This window comes from Notolepis coatsorum, assembly GCF_963971535.1.
Source record: "Notolepis coatsorum genome assembly, chromosome: 9".
In the NCBI taxonomy this organism is placed as follows: domain Eukaryota; kingdom Metazoa; phylum Chordata; class Actinopteri; order Aulopiformes; family Paralepididae; genus Notolepis; species Notolepis coatsorum.
In genome coordinates, this window is record NC_140173.1 from 18,378,576 (window position 1) to 18,396,132 (window position 17,557).

The following is a 17,557-nucleotide window of genomic DNA, read 5'->3' on the forward strand; positions in this document are numbered from 1 at the left end:
GGGTCCCCCATTTTCAATTCATCATAACATATATGACATACATGACATACAGATAGACAGTACTGCTACATCTATACATTTATGACATATCAGATTTGCAAATACAGTACTGTTTGTGATACAAAAGTGTCCAGAAAAGGAGTGTATATACATTTGGCGTAGAAACTGTACATTGGAGGAGGTTGGTGGGGTGGGGTTGGGTGGGTTGGGTGAGGGCTGTACATTGGAGGTGGGGGGGGGGGGGGGGGGGTTGGGTAGGGGACACATACACATTTTACACTGTACATTGGAATGTTGACAAAGCCTTACTTGGTCATTTACTGTACAACTAGGTTAGGACATTTGTAGGGGCCAGTTTCGAATTGCAGTCTCACGTAGGTGTTTTTTGAGAGTGTTTTTGAAGGTGGGTAGTGATTCACATTCCTTTACAGCTTTAGGCAGGGCGTTCCACATTGATGTGGCATAATTGCGAAACGTGTTTAGTCCCTTGTTTGAGCCGAATCTGGGTTTTACATGATTTGTGGAGCTCCCTCTGGTGTTGTGATCGTGGTATTCACTGACCTTTGGGAAGTATTTTGACATGTACATGGGTACCTTGGTCGCGTAGTGTATCTTGTAGACCAGGCCCATTGCAAGTTGCTGTACAGTATAACAGTGTTTGAAAGTAAGTCCTCAGCAGGTGCATGAGATTACGTTGATCACCTTGGCCATTTATAGTTATTGGGCTGCAATGGGTGGTGAGCCCTCTAGTGGCCAAACAGTCTAAAGGTTCTAATGTATACATATAATACAATATATGGTTCAGTGCATGGTTCTAATATATATATAATGTAATATATATACACAATAATAATATATTATATATATAATAATAATAACAATATATAAATCCACCAAGTCGGTTTCTGCCTCTACAAAGACACAAGTAGAAATAAGATGGATCTATGTTGTTATTGTTTGATCTGTGATTTATTGTATTTCAATGTATGTGTTTCACAGTTCTCACCGTCCGGATTTGAAAGAAATCCCACCAGTACTATAAAGAACGTGTTGCTGTCATCAGTGCATAAGAGGGAATTACACTAGGACTGCATAGTCTTCGGTGAGTTTGATGTACCCATATGTCTCGCGATGGTCTGTTGATTGTCTGCATCTGACGTCATTTACTCCCACATGCACAATGACTGCATGTGCAGACGGATAGCGCTCCACAATAGTTGGAATATGTTTAATTATATCAAGGACCTGGTAAAACTATTATTAGCATGCCTTGATGATGTTAAGGCATGGCTGGCATCAAATAGTCTATGTCTCAATGACAGTAAAACAGAGGTCATGGTGTTTGGTCCCAGCAATGGGCATGTGTCTCCTCCCGATGACTTGGGCCCCCTTGGGCTTTTTGTGAAGCCAACTGTCACCAACCTAGGGGTGAAGTTTGATTGTGACCTAAAATTGGACAAGCAGATCAACGCTGTGGTCGGAAAGAGTTTTTTTCCAACTCAGGAGGCTGTCCAAGGACCGGTCAAACCTTTTTTATCCTGTTCTGTTTTTGAGACTGATGTAAACTAAACAAACGTCTTTCTCTGGTCTGCATCCCCTTAACAATTGTGTGTATTGAGCCATACTGTATTGTACCCATTCTGCAATCTGTTAAATAAAGTTTTCATTCATTCATTCATCCATGCTTTTATGACCTCTCGCCTTGATTACTGCAATGAATCAAACAGTAATCAGCTCAAACAGTGAACTCAAAGCCCACGTGGTTGAACTAAGAATTCAAAGAAACAGACTAAGAAATGACGTAAACACCATGATCAAAACCGCAAAAAGAGATTTCATCAATGACAAAACTGAGGAAAACAAAAACAAACCATGTGAACTTTGGAAATGACTCAATAATCAACTAGGCTGCAGTAAAAAACTTAAAACCAGATTCTCAAACAAACATAAAGACGGACAACACGCTCATCACAGACAAGCTGGATGTAGCCAATTACTTAAACATCTTCTTCACAAACATAGCCACAACACTGGTAAACAAACTACCCTCCCACTCAGGGCATTATGGGGTAGAACACATAGTAGCATACTACAAAAACCTAGGGGTCCACAAAGACGACTTCAAACTTGAAATGGTAACAACCGATGAGGTACTCAAAAAATGTTGCGCCCTCCAACCTAACAAGGCCACTGGCCATGACAACATCCCCTCCAAATTCCTCAGAGACTCAGCAGCCGCCATCACCCCAGTCATCACACGCATAATAAACCTCTCTATAAAACAGGGACACGTCCCCAAGGACTTCAAAATTGCGAGAGTGACCCCTCTGCACAAAAAGGGCAGCAAATTAGACCCAGGCAACTACCGCCCTGTTTCTATTCTTACCTCCATCTCGAAAGTCATGGAGAAAATAGTCTACGAACAGGTCGAAAAGTACCTGGCGGGAAAAAATCGAATCTACGAATTCCAATCTGGCTTCATAACGTCCCACTCCACTGACACATGCCTCCTATTTGAACGACCACATCAAACGGTACTCTATCCCCCCCCTCACAGTGAGCTGTGGTGTTCCACAAGGAATCATACTAGGGCCGCTACTGTTCCTAATTTATGCAAATTACATGTCGTCAGCCTGTGACTGCAACTTGTTCCTGTTTGCGGACGACTCAGCCCTGCTGGTCTCTGACAAGAACAAGTTGCAGGTTGAAAAAACCCTCAGCTCGGAACTAGGCAAAATCTGCATATGGCTCGCTGATAACAAACTATCATTACACATGGGCAAAGCGGAGTCCATTCTCTTCGGTTCAAATAACAAACTCAGCAAGACCGACGGCTTCTCAGTTACAGTGGGTGACAATATTGTCACAAGGAAAGAAGAAATCACCTACCTGGGTTCCATCCTAGAGGCAAATCTTTCCTGTGACAAAATGGCATCCAATGTAATAAAAAAAGTCAACCAACGAACTAGATTCTTGTACCGGATCTTCTCTCTGGTAAACAAGAATACCCTGAAGACTCTGGCAGGAGCACTCATTCAAGGGTACTACGACTATGCGTGCACCTCATGGTACCAAAGCACCTCAAAGGCGCTAAAAACAAGATTACAAACATCACAAAACAAACTGGTCAGACTACTACTTGACCTTACCCCCAGAACCCACCTCACCCCTGCCCACTTTGACAACCTAGGATGGCTTAGAGTAGACGACAGAGTACAGAAACTTGCAATGGGCCTGGTCTACAAGATACACTATACGACTAAGGTACCCATGTACATGTCAAAATACTTCCCAAAGGTCAGTGAATACCACAACCACTACACCAGAGGAAGCTCAACAAATCATGTTAAACCCAGATTCGGCTCAAACAAGGGACTAAACACGTTTCGCAATTATGCCACATCAATGTGGAACGCCCTACCCAAAGCTGTAAAGGAATGTGAATCCCTACCCACATTCAAAACCACTCTTAAAGAGCACCTACGGGAGGCTGCAATTCGAAACTGGCCACCGTAAATGCCCAAACCCCCCACCACCTCCTAATAGACAAGTCTCCTCCCCACCACATGTATATATTCCCTCCCCGCCGTATGTATATTCCTCCCCCACCCACCCACCCTTTCCAAATGTACAGTCTCCACCCCACCGTATCTATTTTCCCCTGTGCTGGCTGCCCTCCACTGGCTTCCTGTGTGTTTTAGAATCGATTTTAATGTTTTACTGTTTGCTTTTAAATGTTTGAACGGCTTGGCACCAGGGTACCTCAGGTCCTCTGACCAGCTCCTCTTGGCCGTTCCAAACTCCAGGCTGAAGCTTAGGGGGGGACCGTGCTTTTGCTGTGGCAGCCCCAAAGCTCTGGAATGAGCTGCCACTGCATGTTAGGCAGGCCCCCACTCTGCAGGTGTTCAAATCACGCCTCAAGACACACCTATTTGCTCTGGCTTTCGGTTTTAAACAGTTTTGAGAGACCTGCCTTTTTATGTGACACATTGTACTGTTTTATTGTGTTTAAATGTGCTTTATAAATAAAGTGGATTGGATTGGATTACATTACAGTGAAATGCTTGGTTCTTTCACTGCCCAGCCCAGTCCAGCCCAACCCAGTCCAACTTATACCAGCCCAACTTTCCCTGCCCAACCCACTCCAACCCAGCATATTTCACTGCCCAGTTCAGCCCAACCCAGTCCAGAATAGTTCCCTCTTTCATGTTAATATGTGATATCCTAATATTTTGAAGAGTAGAGACGGTGTGATTAATATATGTTTTATGCTGCTAATATTGTGAAGAGTAGACACTTATAATGTTTTATGGTAATAAATATTTTAAAGAGTAGAGACACGTGTGATTATTACTATGATTGAAAATCAATTTAGACGAAGACATACAAAGTAATTATCACAAAAAAATCATATACTTGCCAGTTGGCTGGTAAGCCAAAAAGTTAGTTTCCTCTCCTGATTGTACCCATTCCGCAATCTGTTAATACAGTTTTCAATCAATCAATCAATTGGTATCCTGACAGTCTTCACTCTTGTCTGACACCCACTCTTAATCTGCACGTTACTTTACACTTTATATATATATATATTTATTCAAATTATTAATCCTTCACTGCACTGTCTTTGTCCTGTGTCTGTTGTTATGTGAAAAAAAGATTTTTGGAAAAATGCATATACTGTAATTGCTGTAACAATTACCAATGTTTGTAATCTAGGTGTCATTAATAATAATGGCTTATTAAAGGAATCTGAATCAATCAATCAGTAACGTCCAAAGCAAATTCCTTGTATGTGAAAAGTATACGACAGAGAGAGTGCGCGAGAGAGCCCCCCCCCCCTCATCTGCATGCACAGTAGTGTCCCCCCCCCCCTCATCCGCATGCGCAGTAGTGTCCCCCCCCCGCATCTATGCTTTAGGCAAGTGGCTTGTCCTTCCGCGTTGCTCTGATTGGCCACTGATCTACGCTAGTTTCGCCCCCACGCTAGTTTTGCCCCCATGCCCGGTATGAGCGCGCGCATGAGCCATATGCCACGCCGGTAGATAATAGGCGTGTTCGAGATTGGCTAGGCGGACGCGGATCTGCGCAGGTTTTACTACGGCCTCGCCAAGCGCGTTGCATGCCGGTTAGAATGTTGTCCGACTTGCTCTGGATTTTTTTTTTGATTATTAAAAAAAAAAAAAAATTATATATATTTTTGCAAAATCAACTCTGCCTCTCTTTGTTAACTACAACAAGCAATTCAAGTCAAGAGTTTTATTTGTCACGGCATACAAGTATACAATGAAATGCGGGTGGTCTTGCCCGCAACGATGTGCAATTCAGTAGTACAACATATAATAGAATCCAATAACAACATGTGCAATAAACAGGTAACATAGTGGGACATCACAGTATTTGTACATAGTTATTTACAGAGCATGAAGGACATGCTAGGTCCTTTGGTAGTGCAATACACTGTTACTATACTATCTTTAAAGTGACCTTTCCTTTGTGGCCATAAGTGTGGGCGTGTGCAGCATGAGTGAGTGCTTTCTCATGTTAAAGTGGCTGCTAGTGTGCGAGCGTGCACAGCGTGCGTGTCGTGTGTGTGCTAATGTATGCTTGTGTGTGGAGAGAGTTCAGTGTTCTGTGACACTCTGTGTTCATTGTTCAAGGCTCTGATGGCCTGGGGGAAGAAGCTGAGCCGAAGCCTCTCTGTCCTAGTAGCTGGTGTTCGCAGGCGTCTGCCTGACCTCAGCAGCTGGAACAGGCTGTTATTGGGGTGGTGAGGGTCTTTCATTATTCTGCAGGCTCTGGATTTGCACCTCTTGTTGTATAGAACCTGCAGGGGAGGTAGTGCAATACCCGTGGTACGCTCGGCAGAGCGCACCACTCTCTGTAGGGCCTTCTTGTCCTGTGCCGTGCTGTTTCCATACCAGGCAGTGATGTTTCCAGTCAAGATGCTCTCTACAGCTCCGGAGTAGAAGGACTGGAGTATCTTCCCCGATACTCTGAACTTCCTTAACTGTCTCAGGTGGTAGAGGCGCTGCTTTGCCTTTTTTACGACTGTGTATGTGTGTTGACCATGTCAGATCCTCTGAGATGTGGACCCCCAGGTACTTAAAGCTGCTCACCCTGTCCACGGTGGCCCCGTTTATCCTCAGTGGTGTGTGTCTCTCCTGCTGTTTGTTATTTAAGATGAGGTCGGAATCGGCACTGACAGATTTGTGTTCATTGTGCTGCTTTTATAAAGCCTCAAATGACGGCTTACAATATTTCATGAAAGCAAAGTGTTTAGTTTGTCTAAGATTTAAAAAGGTTTAAACTTTACAGCACTGACAAAGTTGAACAAAGTGCTGTACAAGTCCCACAACAAAAAAAAAAATATTTAAATTTTTAAATTTAAATTTTTTATATAGTTGATTCCATTTTTATTGCTCAATTCCGCGATTCCGTCCGCGATTCCGTGATCGCGGATTCCATATGGCTCTACAAATAGTTTGCGATTGCTTCTTCAAGTCGATTCCACAGACGGACTGTTTCTATCATCGGAATTAAATAATTATAATGATAATAAATACGACAATTACGTTTTGCATTTATAGTCATGACTCAATGAGAAATCTGAGCATTACCGCTCGTATGTATTGTACAGTACTTCACTAAGCCGATTGGCTCACAGTTAACCCAATCGGGGATATAGTGAAATAGATAGAATAGATTAACGAACTCCATATAAATCTACAGTTCATTAACGATGCAGCAGCTGATACTGTATACACACACTGCTGAATAATTCTGTTTTGCCTCAATACAGTATATATATATAATATATTGATGCAAAACAGAATTATTCAGCAGTGTGTTGTGTGTGCGTGCACTGCGGTTGGCAGGAGCGCGCAACAAGATGGTATATAAATATGGTATATTAATACAGTATAGTGTGCTGTGTGATGACAATTAACATTTGAATCTAATCTAATTATGCACACGGCCCTCATTATAATGAGCTGGACAGGTGTGTATGTGTGTGTGTGGTAACGCGTATCTGCCGTGTGAGGGGCTCATCAAATCTGAAGTGTCCGACGTTCTGACTCCTCCCCCGGCTGCTCTCGGCTACTTTCGAGGCGAGCCGAAATCAATCTCGAACACGCCTAATAATAATAATGCAAGAGCCCTCGCACACACACAGGTTTTGCCCCACGCCGGTAGATAATAATAACAGACAATTCCGCGCGGGGGAAATTGTGAGAAGTGTGGGTGATGCCTGTGCACCGCGGGCCAACGGGAGAGGGTCTCTCGCGAGTCTCTATGACAAACTGTTCAAAAGATACAAAAAGGGGGCGCGGCCTAAGGATTGGGGGAGTGGTCAACATAGACCAATTAAAGAGGACATCCCTACTGAGTACAATGGCACAACCCGCAAGTCTCTACGACAAACGGTTCAAAAGATACACAAAGGGGGAGGAGCCAAACTATGGGCATGGTCAACATAGACCGATGAAAAAGGACATCCCTACTGAGTACAATGGCACAACCCGCAAGTCTCTATGACAAACGGTTCAAAAGATACACAAAGGGGGAGGAGCCAAACTATGGGCGTGGTCAACATAGACCGATGAAAGAGGATATCCCTACTGAGTACAATGGCACAACCCGCAAGTCTCTACGACAAACGGTTCAAAAGATACACAAAGGGGGAGGAGCCAAACTAGGCGTGGTCAACATAGACCGATGAAAGAGGACATCCCTACTGAGTACAATGGCACACCCCGTAAGTCTCTACGACAAACGGTTCAAAAGATACACAAAGGGGGAGGATCCAAACTATGGGCGTGGTCAACATAGACCGATGAAAGAGGATATCCCTACTGAGTACAATGGCACAACCCGCAAGTCTCTACGACAAACGGTTCAAAAGATACACAAAGGGGGAGGAGCCAAACTATAGGCGTGGTCAACATAGACAGATGAAAGAGGACATCCCTACTGAGTACAATGGCACAACCCGTAAGTCTCTACGACAAACGGTTCAAAAGATACACAAAGGGGGAGGATCCAAACTATGGGCGTGGTCAACATAGACTGATGAAAGAGGATATCCCTACGGAGTACAATGGCGCAACCCGCAAGTCTCTACGACAAACGGTTCAAAAGATACATAAAGGGGGAGGAGCCAAAATATGGGCGTGGTCAACATAGACCGATGAAAGAGGACATCCCTACTGAGTACAATGGCACAACCCGCAAGTCTCTATGACAAACGGTTCAAAAGATACACAAAGGGGGAGGAGCCAAACAATGGGCGTGGTCAACATAGACCGATGAAAGAGGATATCCCTACTGAGTACAATGGCACAACCCGCAAGTCTACGACAAACGGTTCAAAAGATACACAAAGGGGGAGGAGCCAAACTAGGCGTGGTCAACATAGACCGATGAAAGAGGACATCCCTACTGAGTACAATGGCACACCCCGTAAGTCTCTACGACAAACGGTTCAAAAGATACACAAAGGGGGAGGATCCAAACTATGGGCGTGGTCAACATAGACCGATGAAAGAGGATATCCCTACTGAGTACAATGGCACAACCCGTAAGTCTCTACGACAAACGGTTCAAAAAGGAGCCAAACTATAGGCGTGGTCAACATAGACAGATGAAAGAGGACATCCCTACTGAGTACAATGGCACAACCCGTAAGTCTCTACGACAAACGGTTCAAAAGATACACAAAGGGGGAGGATCCAAACTATGGGCGTGGTCAACATAGACTGATGAAAGAGGATATCCCTACTGAGTACAATGGCGCAACCCGCAAGTCTCTACGACAAACGGTTCAAAAGATACATAAAGGGGGAGGAGCCAAAATATGGGCGTGGTCAACATAGACCGATGAAAGAGGACATCCCTACTGAGTACAATGGCACAACCCGCAAGTCTCTACGACAAACGGTTCAAAAGATACATAAATGGGGAGGAGCCAAAATATGGGCGTGGTCAACATAGACCGATGAAAGAGGATATCCCTACTGAGTACAATGGCACAACCCGCAAGTCGCTACGACAAACGGTTCAAGAGATACACTAAGGGGGTGTGGCCTAAGGGGGTGTCGTCTAAGGATCGGGGGAGTGGTCAACATCGACCAATGAAAGAGGATATCCCTGAGTACAATGGGTCAACATAGACCAATGAAAGAGGACATCCCTACTGAGTACAATGACACAACCCGCAAGACAGAGGGCGCTGTCAATCAATTCAGTACTGCTACACAGAGGGGCGATGAAGGGTTAACTCCATGAGAGGTCATTGCCAGGTCAGCTGTACTGAGTTGATTGACAGCTTCCTTTGAGCCATGAGCCACACACACCTGCTGACCACTGATTAGGGTGATGCAATCACCAATGACTCTGCACTTTCACTTTCAATGTATTTCAATGAGGGCAGATGCATGACTTCATTCTCACGATGATTAAAAGAAAACGATAAGCGATGAAGCGTTGTCACTTTCATATGAGCACTTGAAGGGTTATGTGAAGGGTTGTGTGCGATATTGTGTCATTCCGTCGACAATTGTGGCCCCGGTGGCGATCGGAACACAAGGGGGGGAAAGCTATATAATCTGCTTTTTCTTAGAGTGGAAAGCCATTCGTTTGTATGTAGAGGATAACTTTCAAACAAATGGTCATCAGTTGAGATGGAAATGTTTAATTCCATTTATTTTTCTTTTGTGAGCGAGGGGACGGCCGTGTCATCGTTTTGATGTGTTGTTTTTATATCTACGTCCAAAATTGTGATCACTGTCACAATTTACCCAAGGTGGTGGTAAAAAAAAATTTTCACCTCCTCCACTCTAACTTGCCATTCATTCCCAATGGGACCGAAATGTTCCTGTTTAGTCGATTTGTAGCCAAACGGTGCGGTGAAACTTTCCGAAAAGTAATAGACACTCGAGTTGGAGCAAGCCGGTCGTTTTGATACCTTTCACGTGTATGGGGCGCGAACGCTCTGGGTGGAGTAGTGTTGGCAAAATCGGCGGAATAAAGAATAAATAAATAAATAAAAATAGTATAGATTACTATAGTGTGGCAAGTCTAAAGCCAGGTCACCCACACTAATAATACTTAGACAAACGCACGCAATTGGCACAAGTGTAAATTATGCATTCGTCACTCAGTTTTAACATCGACGCACTCAACTCGTTCGTCAGCTGGCTCTGGAGCCTATGGTCACAAGTTCAAATCACTCTTAGTTCAATTATTATTATTTCTTTTACGTTTAATTAATTTATCATCTCTATATTAACGTACTAGCTATTCATATCAATCGAAATAACGTTCTTCTCTATATTAACGTAACTAGCTATTCATATTAGGGATGCCCTGATCACGTTTTTTGCCACCAATACCGACACCGATCGTCGTGAGCCATATCGGCCGATACAGATCCGATACCGATCGTTTTTGATTAAAAATAAAATAAAAATTATTTTATATAATTTCTTTTTTAATAAAATATATATATTATATAATTAGACTTGTACTTGTATTATCTGAGAGACATCGCCACCACGCAACAAGTCAAAATGCTCGCTATCTGCAAACAGCTCCACTGTCTGTGTGTACTCTAGTAGCCTCCAGCTCCAAAAAGGATTCTCCTGTGCTGCAGTGGGACCCTATTGGTAACGTTACTGTGCTTTGGTCATATCACATTCAGCAAGCCCTCAGCTCGAATACGCATTGAATCAATGTTATAAGACATTGATATCAAGAGCTATCTGTAGCTACTGCTAGCCGGCTAGATGACGTTAAGACAGAACTTTTTAGTTCAATGGGACATTTCGTTTTGAACAGTGAACTAACATCAGCTAACGCAAGCTAACGGAGGTATCAACATGGACTACTAGACTTGCTGGATCATTTGTTGATATCAGTAGCTAGCCGGCTAAATACCGTTAGACAATGCCTACTAAAAGTGAATAGTTGACTGGGTAATTTTGTTTAAACAGTAACGATAGCTAGGTAGCTAACGTTAGCTCAGGTCGAATGCACTATAGACTCGAGCAGAGGAGCCGCCTCTCAGTCCTCTGTGTTTACAAACTGTACACGGGTGCGGGCGGGGCAAGGGAGCAGCGGCAGTTTGCAGGTCGTGTGTGTCTGAGACAGACAGCGAGTGAGATCTCCGCTTGATCGGTTTCCGCGATCGGCGAATATGACTCATTATCGGAATTCACAGATTGCATATTTATACTGATTATCGGCCGATAACGATCGATCGGGGCATCCCTAATTCATATCAATTGAAATAACGTATTGTATTGTTTTCATCTCTCTATATTAACGTGATTCCATCAACACATAGGTAGAGCCATATGAAATCCGTTTTATTATTTTCCAAATTCAATTTTATTTTTTCCCAATTTATTTTCGTTTTAATATTTCAGAATTCTGTATTTTGCTTTTTATGCTCATTTTACCATCAGAAATAGTGTTTAATAAGTGGGAATGAATAAATGTCCACAATTGAATAAGATATAACAGTCCATTTAATGTTTAAGTGCTGTAACTCAGAAATACAGTTCAATTTTACACAATATTTTTCAAATGATATTGTGACAAAATAAAAATACACATTTCAAGTGTAAACAATAGATACAGCTAGCTACTACTGACATTATCACAATGACAATGTCAGTAGCCTAGCTATATCTATTATATTGTGATGCAATTGTAATGCATAATTTAGGCACATTTTAGTTTAGTTTATTTCGTTTATAAAGGACAGTGTATAATGACAATCGTTTGCATTAAACAAATGGATGGCTGCACTAGATTTAGCTAGAAGCTATCATTTCCATCTATAGTCCTATGTACTGTAACGTTGCATAACTATTTAAGTTTATTTAGTTTATAAAGGACAGTGTGTAATGACAATCGTTTGCATTAAACAAATGGATGGGTGCACCAGATTTAGCAAGAAGCTATCATTTCCATCTATAGTCCTATGTACTGTAACGTTAGCTATTTAATCACAATAGTGTCGCACGTGTTTTTGGGGGTCCAGTCCACGGAACGTTGACAGAATTAGCTAAACACCTTATCGCCGGAGGAATAAAAGTCATTAGGATACTGTTCTGCTCTGAACTGAGGGCTTATTTAGGAATTTCTTAGCTTCTTGACTATGTTAACATCAAAGCAGCCAGACGCTTGAGCACTGTTGTGTGTAACCCGCTGTAGTGTCCCCGCCTCCCCGATCATGTTTGCTTTGCACCAAACGTTCCACCCAAAAACTGAATTTCAGTCAAGATTAGGCCAAATTCTGCAATATTCCACGTTTTACAGTTGATTCAATTTTTATTGGTCAATTCCGCGATTCCGTCCGCGATTCCGTGAACGCGGATTTCATATGGCTCTACACATAGGTAATATGCTCTTGCGCGTTACGCGACTTACTTTGGGCTTCATTATTCAGCCACAGGCAGGAGTTTTTAGATCACAGGCTGGTCATGCATAATCTCGCCCACCAGACTCTTCTACCGAATTGACTAGATTACACTTTCTGTAGGCCTAACACTCACCTACTCATTCTGTTGTGACACAACATGACATGTTAGGGTTGTCACCTTCCGTGATCATGTTTGAACCAATGTGTAAAAAATCTGTTTTTAGATTAGGCTGTAAAAATCTGTTCTATAGGCTATATTTAGTCTAGTTTATTAGACAAAGCATTTAAAAATACTTTGATGAGTCTACATCAGGGGTCAGCAACCTTTTTGACATAGAGTGCCTGTTTGAAATATAGTAACTAGTGTGTCTCAACAATATTCCATGCATCGTAATATTTTCTTCTCATAATCAGGTCTTTTTAATGATAATTTACATTATTACATCATTATTGTTATTGTTATTATTAACAATATTATTATGATGGTTGTATCAACCCTAAATCTGAGTGGGGGGGGGGGAATGCAATGCAGACAAACAGCTGCATACAGTGCGACCATTTCACTCACATTTGCCCATTCATTTTTGGACACATCACACACCATCGGTGTGTGTACTGTACGTGTGCTGTCATAGCTCCACCTACAGGCCTAATGGAGAACACCAGGATGTCATGCCCTAATCACTTACATTTTATATGAACTTGTGTAATTTATAGTAACCCATGAATAATATGGAGGTATTGAACTGAAGAGAGAGCCTCAATAAATCAGAGAAAACGGATGAAAAAAACAAGTAAAAGGAAGAGAACATTAACTTAGATCTTAAAAGAGCTTTGCTATGCTTAAACATCTAAAGTATAAATTGGAGAAGTAATGGAAATATTTCCAATTAATAAAAAGCAGTTTTTAAATACGTATATGCAGCATTTCCCCTGACCGGGGTGGGCGATGATCCGTTGTGTAGAATGATATTTCAGCCGGCCGCTGCTATGATGGTTCTGTGGTTCTGCATCTAGATGCTGTTGATTATTCCCCCGAGGGGCTTCTGGTAGAATGACTGACCACGTATTGCTGTTATTCCAGAATGTTCCCTATATCAAAGAATGCTTTAGATGTTCTAGATTATTCCAATATGTCGTTTTTACATTGTTCGAATGTTCCAGTATGTTCTGGAGTGTTCCAATTTTGAATCCAATATGTCCGCAATAATAGAATCCCGACGGGGAAACCATTCAATAACTCTGAGCACGTAGGTCTCTCTGTCCCAAATCCTCGGTTCATTAAAGATTATACTATATGGTGACCTTGCATAACAGAGATTAAAAGGCCATTTATACACTATCCTGCGTGTTGTGCAGACAAGTATTTGGCTGCATCTTCAGGCGAGTTGAGGAAAACCCTTGCTCCTTTTTTATCGACAATGCGAAGTATTGCAGGGTATGTTAATAGGGGTCTGTATTTCTCCAGATAGAGTTGAGACATCACCGTCTTGAACTTGGCACGCAGGTCCACTACATCACGACAATAATCTTCAAAGCAGTGTATTGGTACATCCATGTATTTCAGATTGCCTTTCATCCTGCGAGTTTCACGAATAATCATTTCTTTTATTCTGACTTGGCGCAGGATAACCAATATCACTCTGGGCTTAGCGTTATTGTCACTGGATCGGGTCCCCAATCTGTACCACTGTTCCACCTCTGGTACTTTAGGAAGGATCTCTGTTCCCAAGATTTTCTGTAATTCTGTGGCAAACTCTTCAGGGTGAGCACATCTCACTGACTCGTCCAGACCGACTATACGAATATTCAGCTTGCGTTTTTGATATTCCATCTCGAATATTTTGGCTTTCTGTTCTTCATTGATTCGCTTAAGCTCCATCGTTATATCGCTGAGCTCCGTATTGATTTCTTTGTAGTTTCCCTTCATCTCAGCAGTTAGGTTAACGTTGATATCCTCTACTTCTTTGTAGATTCGAACGAATTTCTTTTGGTGGGCTTCCATACCTGTTTACAGAGCCTCGGTGCGTTTAATATGTGCGTCGGCATCCGCTCTCAGCGCTTCTATTTTGCCTTCAATAGATTCTTTAATAGCATCTACTTTTTGGGTTATTGTCTTCTCCATTTCCTCCATTCTCCGGATGATATATTCGGTGTCTGCGGAGGTATTTGAAGGGGTTGAACTTGAAGCGGCCACTGTCAAGTCTATATTTTCTGCTGTTTGCCGCACGAATCCTGCTTCCTGCGGCGGGACCTCTGCGACTGTTTTTGGTCTCGCTGTGTCTTTCCTTGTGTTTGGCATCTCGATTCTTTTGGTCAATATAGTTAGTTAATAATCTCAGTAGATATATACGTCAAGTTTTAGACGCATTAATGGTTTATAAATATGTTTTTAAAATGAAAAAAAAAAATAACGGGTGAGCAGCTGTGTCACATGCGACTTACTCCATTCTAACTCTAAACCGGAAGCCTCTGAGGGCCTTCTGAAGCTTATTTTTGGTCTTTATTTTTAGTTTTATCTTATTTAAATTTTTTATTTTACGGGAAAGTGGCCAAGCCACAGTCGACATTCTACTTATGGTAGAATTTAGAGTGTTAGATCCTATGGTATACATAGGAATGTTAAGGATAATTGGATCATTCTGGGATATCCGGTGGTGCAAGGGAGGGAGTCATACGCAAAGGTTGTGTTCATGGAACACAATCCTGTACGACTCTCGGTGGGAGGGAAGGGTAGGGGATTTTTATTTGTATATATGTATGTTTTTAAGCTCGGCTCTCAACGGGACCTCACTAGTGGGATGTATATCTATTATTGCCTCGCACTCTAGAAGCATTACCAAAAATTACACTACAACATGTATAGATTATGGCTAGTTTGAATATAATGATATGGAACACCGGGGGAATAAATAACCAACTCAAACGCAAAAGCGTGCTCACACTGATGAAAAAAGAACATGTGGACATTGCTCTGCTAAGCGAAACGCACATTCTAGAGAAAGACATAGATAAATTAGCGGACAACACATACCATAATATTAGTCACTCTTCTATTGGTACGAGAACTCGGGGTGTAGCCATAGTCGTTAAACGTAAGTTGAATATTGTACTAAAGGGAGTATGGTCTGATGTAGAAGGTCGGATAACTATAGCTAAGATTGAACATAAGAACAGGAAAATAGCGTTGGTAGCGGTATACGCCCCAAATTTGTACGAAGAAGATTTCTTCACTACACTAACCAATGCAATGTTAGACATTCCCGATTACTCATTTATAATAGGTGCGGATTTTAATGCCATCTGGAACCCAAGGATGGACAAATCTTACCTCGCCTTTTCCAGCGAACAAAAGAATTCATCGAAGGCATTAAAGCCCAACCTCCAGGTTAAACCCTACTGATCAATTATGGGAAGTTTACATCATTGGTATATAATTTCATTATTTATTTTTTTCCATTTGACACCGGAAATGCCACTCTGAAAGAGTTAAAAAGGTCCACGCACGAATAACATGCACGCGCGAATCAAAAAAGCTTATCAAACGCCGACGTCACAACAGGACAACAGGTGCATATTAATGAGCCGAATCTAAAAGCTTATCAGACGCTAGCACCTAGCACGGCCGTGACGTCACTTCAGGAAACGTATGCCTTATGTCCGTCCGGGTCATAGTACTAGATCAATGGTGGCTCACTCGGTGCATCACAGTTAGCCTATATCTCCGCCGTCCCTGCTACAGTCGGGACTACTACACTCACTGACGTTAGCCTATAGCCCGCCGTCCCTGCGGGTGGTTCTCTCCTCTTTGTGTGCCCCCGTCCCCGCGGAGGAGCTTGTGGACTCGACAAGAGCGGCGGCCGCAGGGCGCCGGAGCCCGCAGCGCTAGTTAGCTCATAGCTATCGTGTAACACTAGCCTTTACGGGCTCGAGCACCCTACGGCTGCCGCCGCCGTCGCGTCCATGGGCCCCCCGGCAGGGCACCCGTGGGGACGGGGTGTACAGAGAGGAGAGAACCATTTTGGGTCGGCCGTTCATGCCGGCCAGCGAGCCGGATGTCGGGATATGTTGTTAGCACAATAGCTACCAAGCTAAGCTATGTTATCTACTAACGTTATAAACACAATATGTGTACAAGACACAATGATTTACATTATTACAAATATGGTAACGTGGTTGTGGCTTTTACAAATAGTGGTTAGCTTTAGAGATGGATGGATGGGATGGCTATAATCACGGAGCAATAGTGAGGTGAAACAGATACATTTTAATTCGGCTAGTAGTAGCAAGCATATATCTATGGTAGCAAGGCTCTCTGCCTGCCACTAGCTGTGTGACTCTCAGCGCCCCCTGGTGCCCTGCACCTGTTGTGACGATCATTTCGATTACACACGCACGTTATGAACCATTGATTAAAATATGCACGTGCGTGGTGATTGTGTTGGGCAGACAAAATGTTTGATAAAAACGCTAAAACTGGGTCAATTTCAATACTTTTTTTCCCCCTTCTTCATGAAAGCCACTGTTGGCCTAGTCCACATTGTTTATTGAACAAAAATACAACGTGGAGGTTGACCTTTAAAGGATTGGTCGAAGATTACAGGTGTAAATGACTTATGGCGGTTACTTAATCCCACGACCCGAAAGTACTCTTGTCGATCTGCGAGACATAATACATTATCCAGAATAGATTATGTCTTTGCATCACAGAGACTATTTGATAATTATGAAGTGGAAATGATACCCAACGCACTATCAGATCACTGTTATTTACTCCTTAAAGGTACATTTGGTATACTATCCTCCCGAGCCCCAAGATGGCGATTTAACTCGTTGCTGCTTAATAACAAGGAATTCATTACACAACTCAAAGAAGCTCTTATAGTATTCCAACGGGAGAATGCAAACTCGGTGCAAGACCCCAGAATATTATGGATGTTGGTAAAGGGAATGATCAAAGATTTCACGGATAGCTTTTCCTCCAAAATGCGCAAGAATCAATGCACAAAACTGGCTGAGCTGGAAACGCTTTACTCAACGTTATATAATTCTCTAAAATACAACAACTCGACTAGAGAATCAAGTTAACGTACTAAAAATAGAGATCAATGCCATATACAGACAACAATC

The 17,557-nt window shown here is 42.5% G+C and overlaps 1 long non-coding RNA gene across 1 annotated transcript in view; it reads left to right on the top strand.

Annotated features, from left to right (window-relative positions):
* Window positions 1-1,015: 1,015 nt before the first annotated feature.
* The window catches only part of LOC311234199, a 49,080-nt gene continuing 32,538 nt past the window's right edge, over window positions 1,016-17,557 (top strand). The window contains exon 1 of the long non-coding RNA XR_014620074.1: window positions 1,016-1,102. This is a non-coding gene — a long non-coding RNA (uncharacterized lncRNA). The remainder of the gene's footprint in view (window positions 1,103-17,557) is intronic.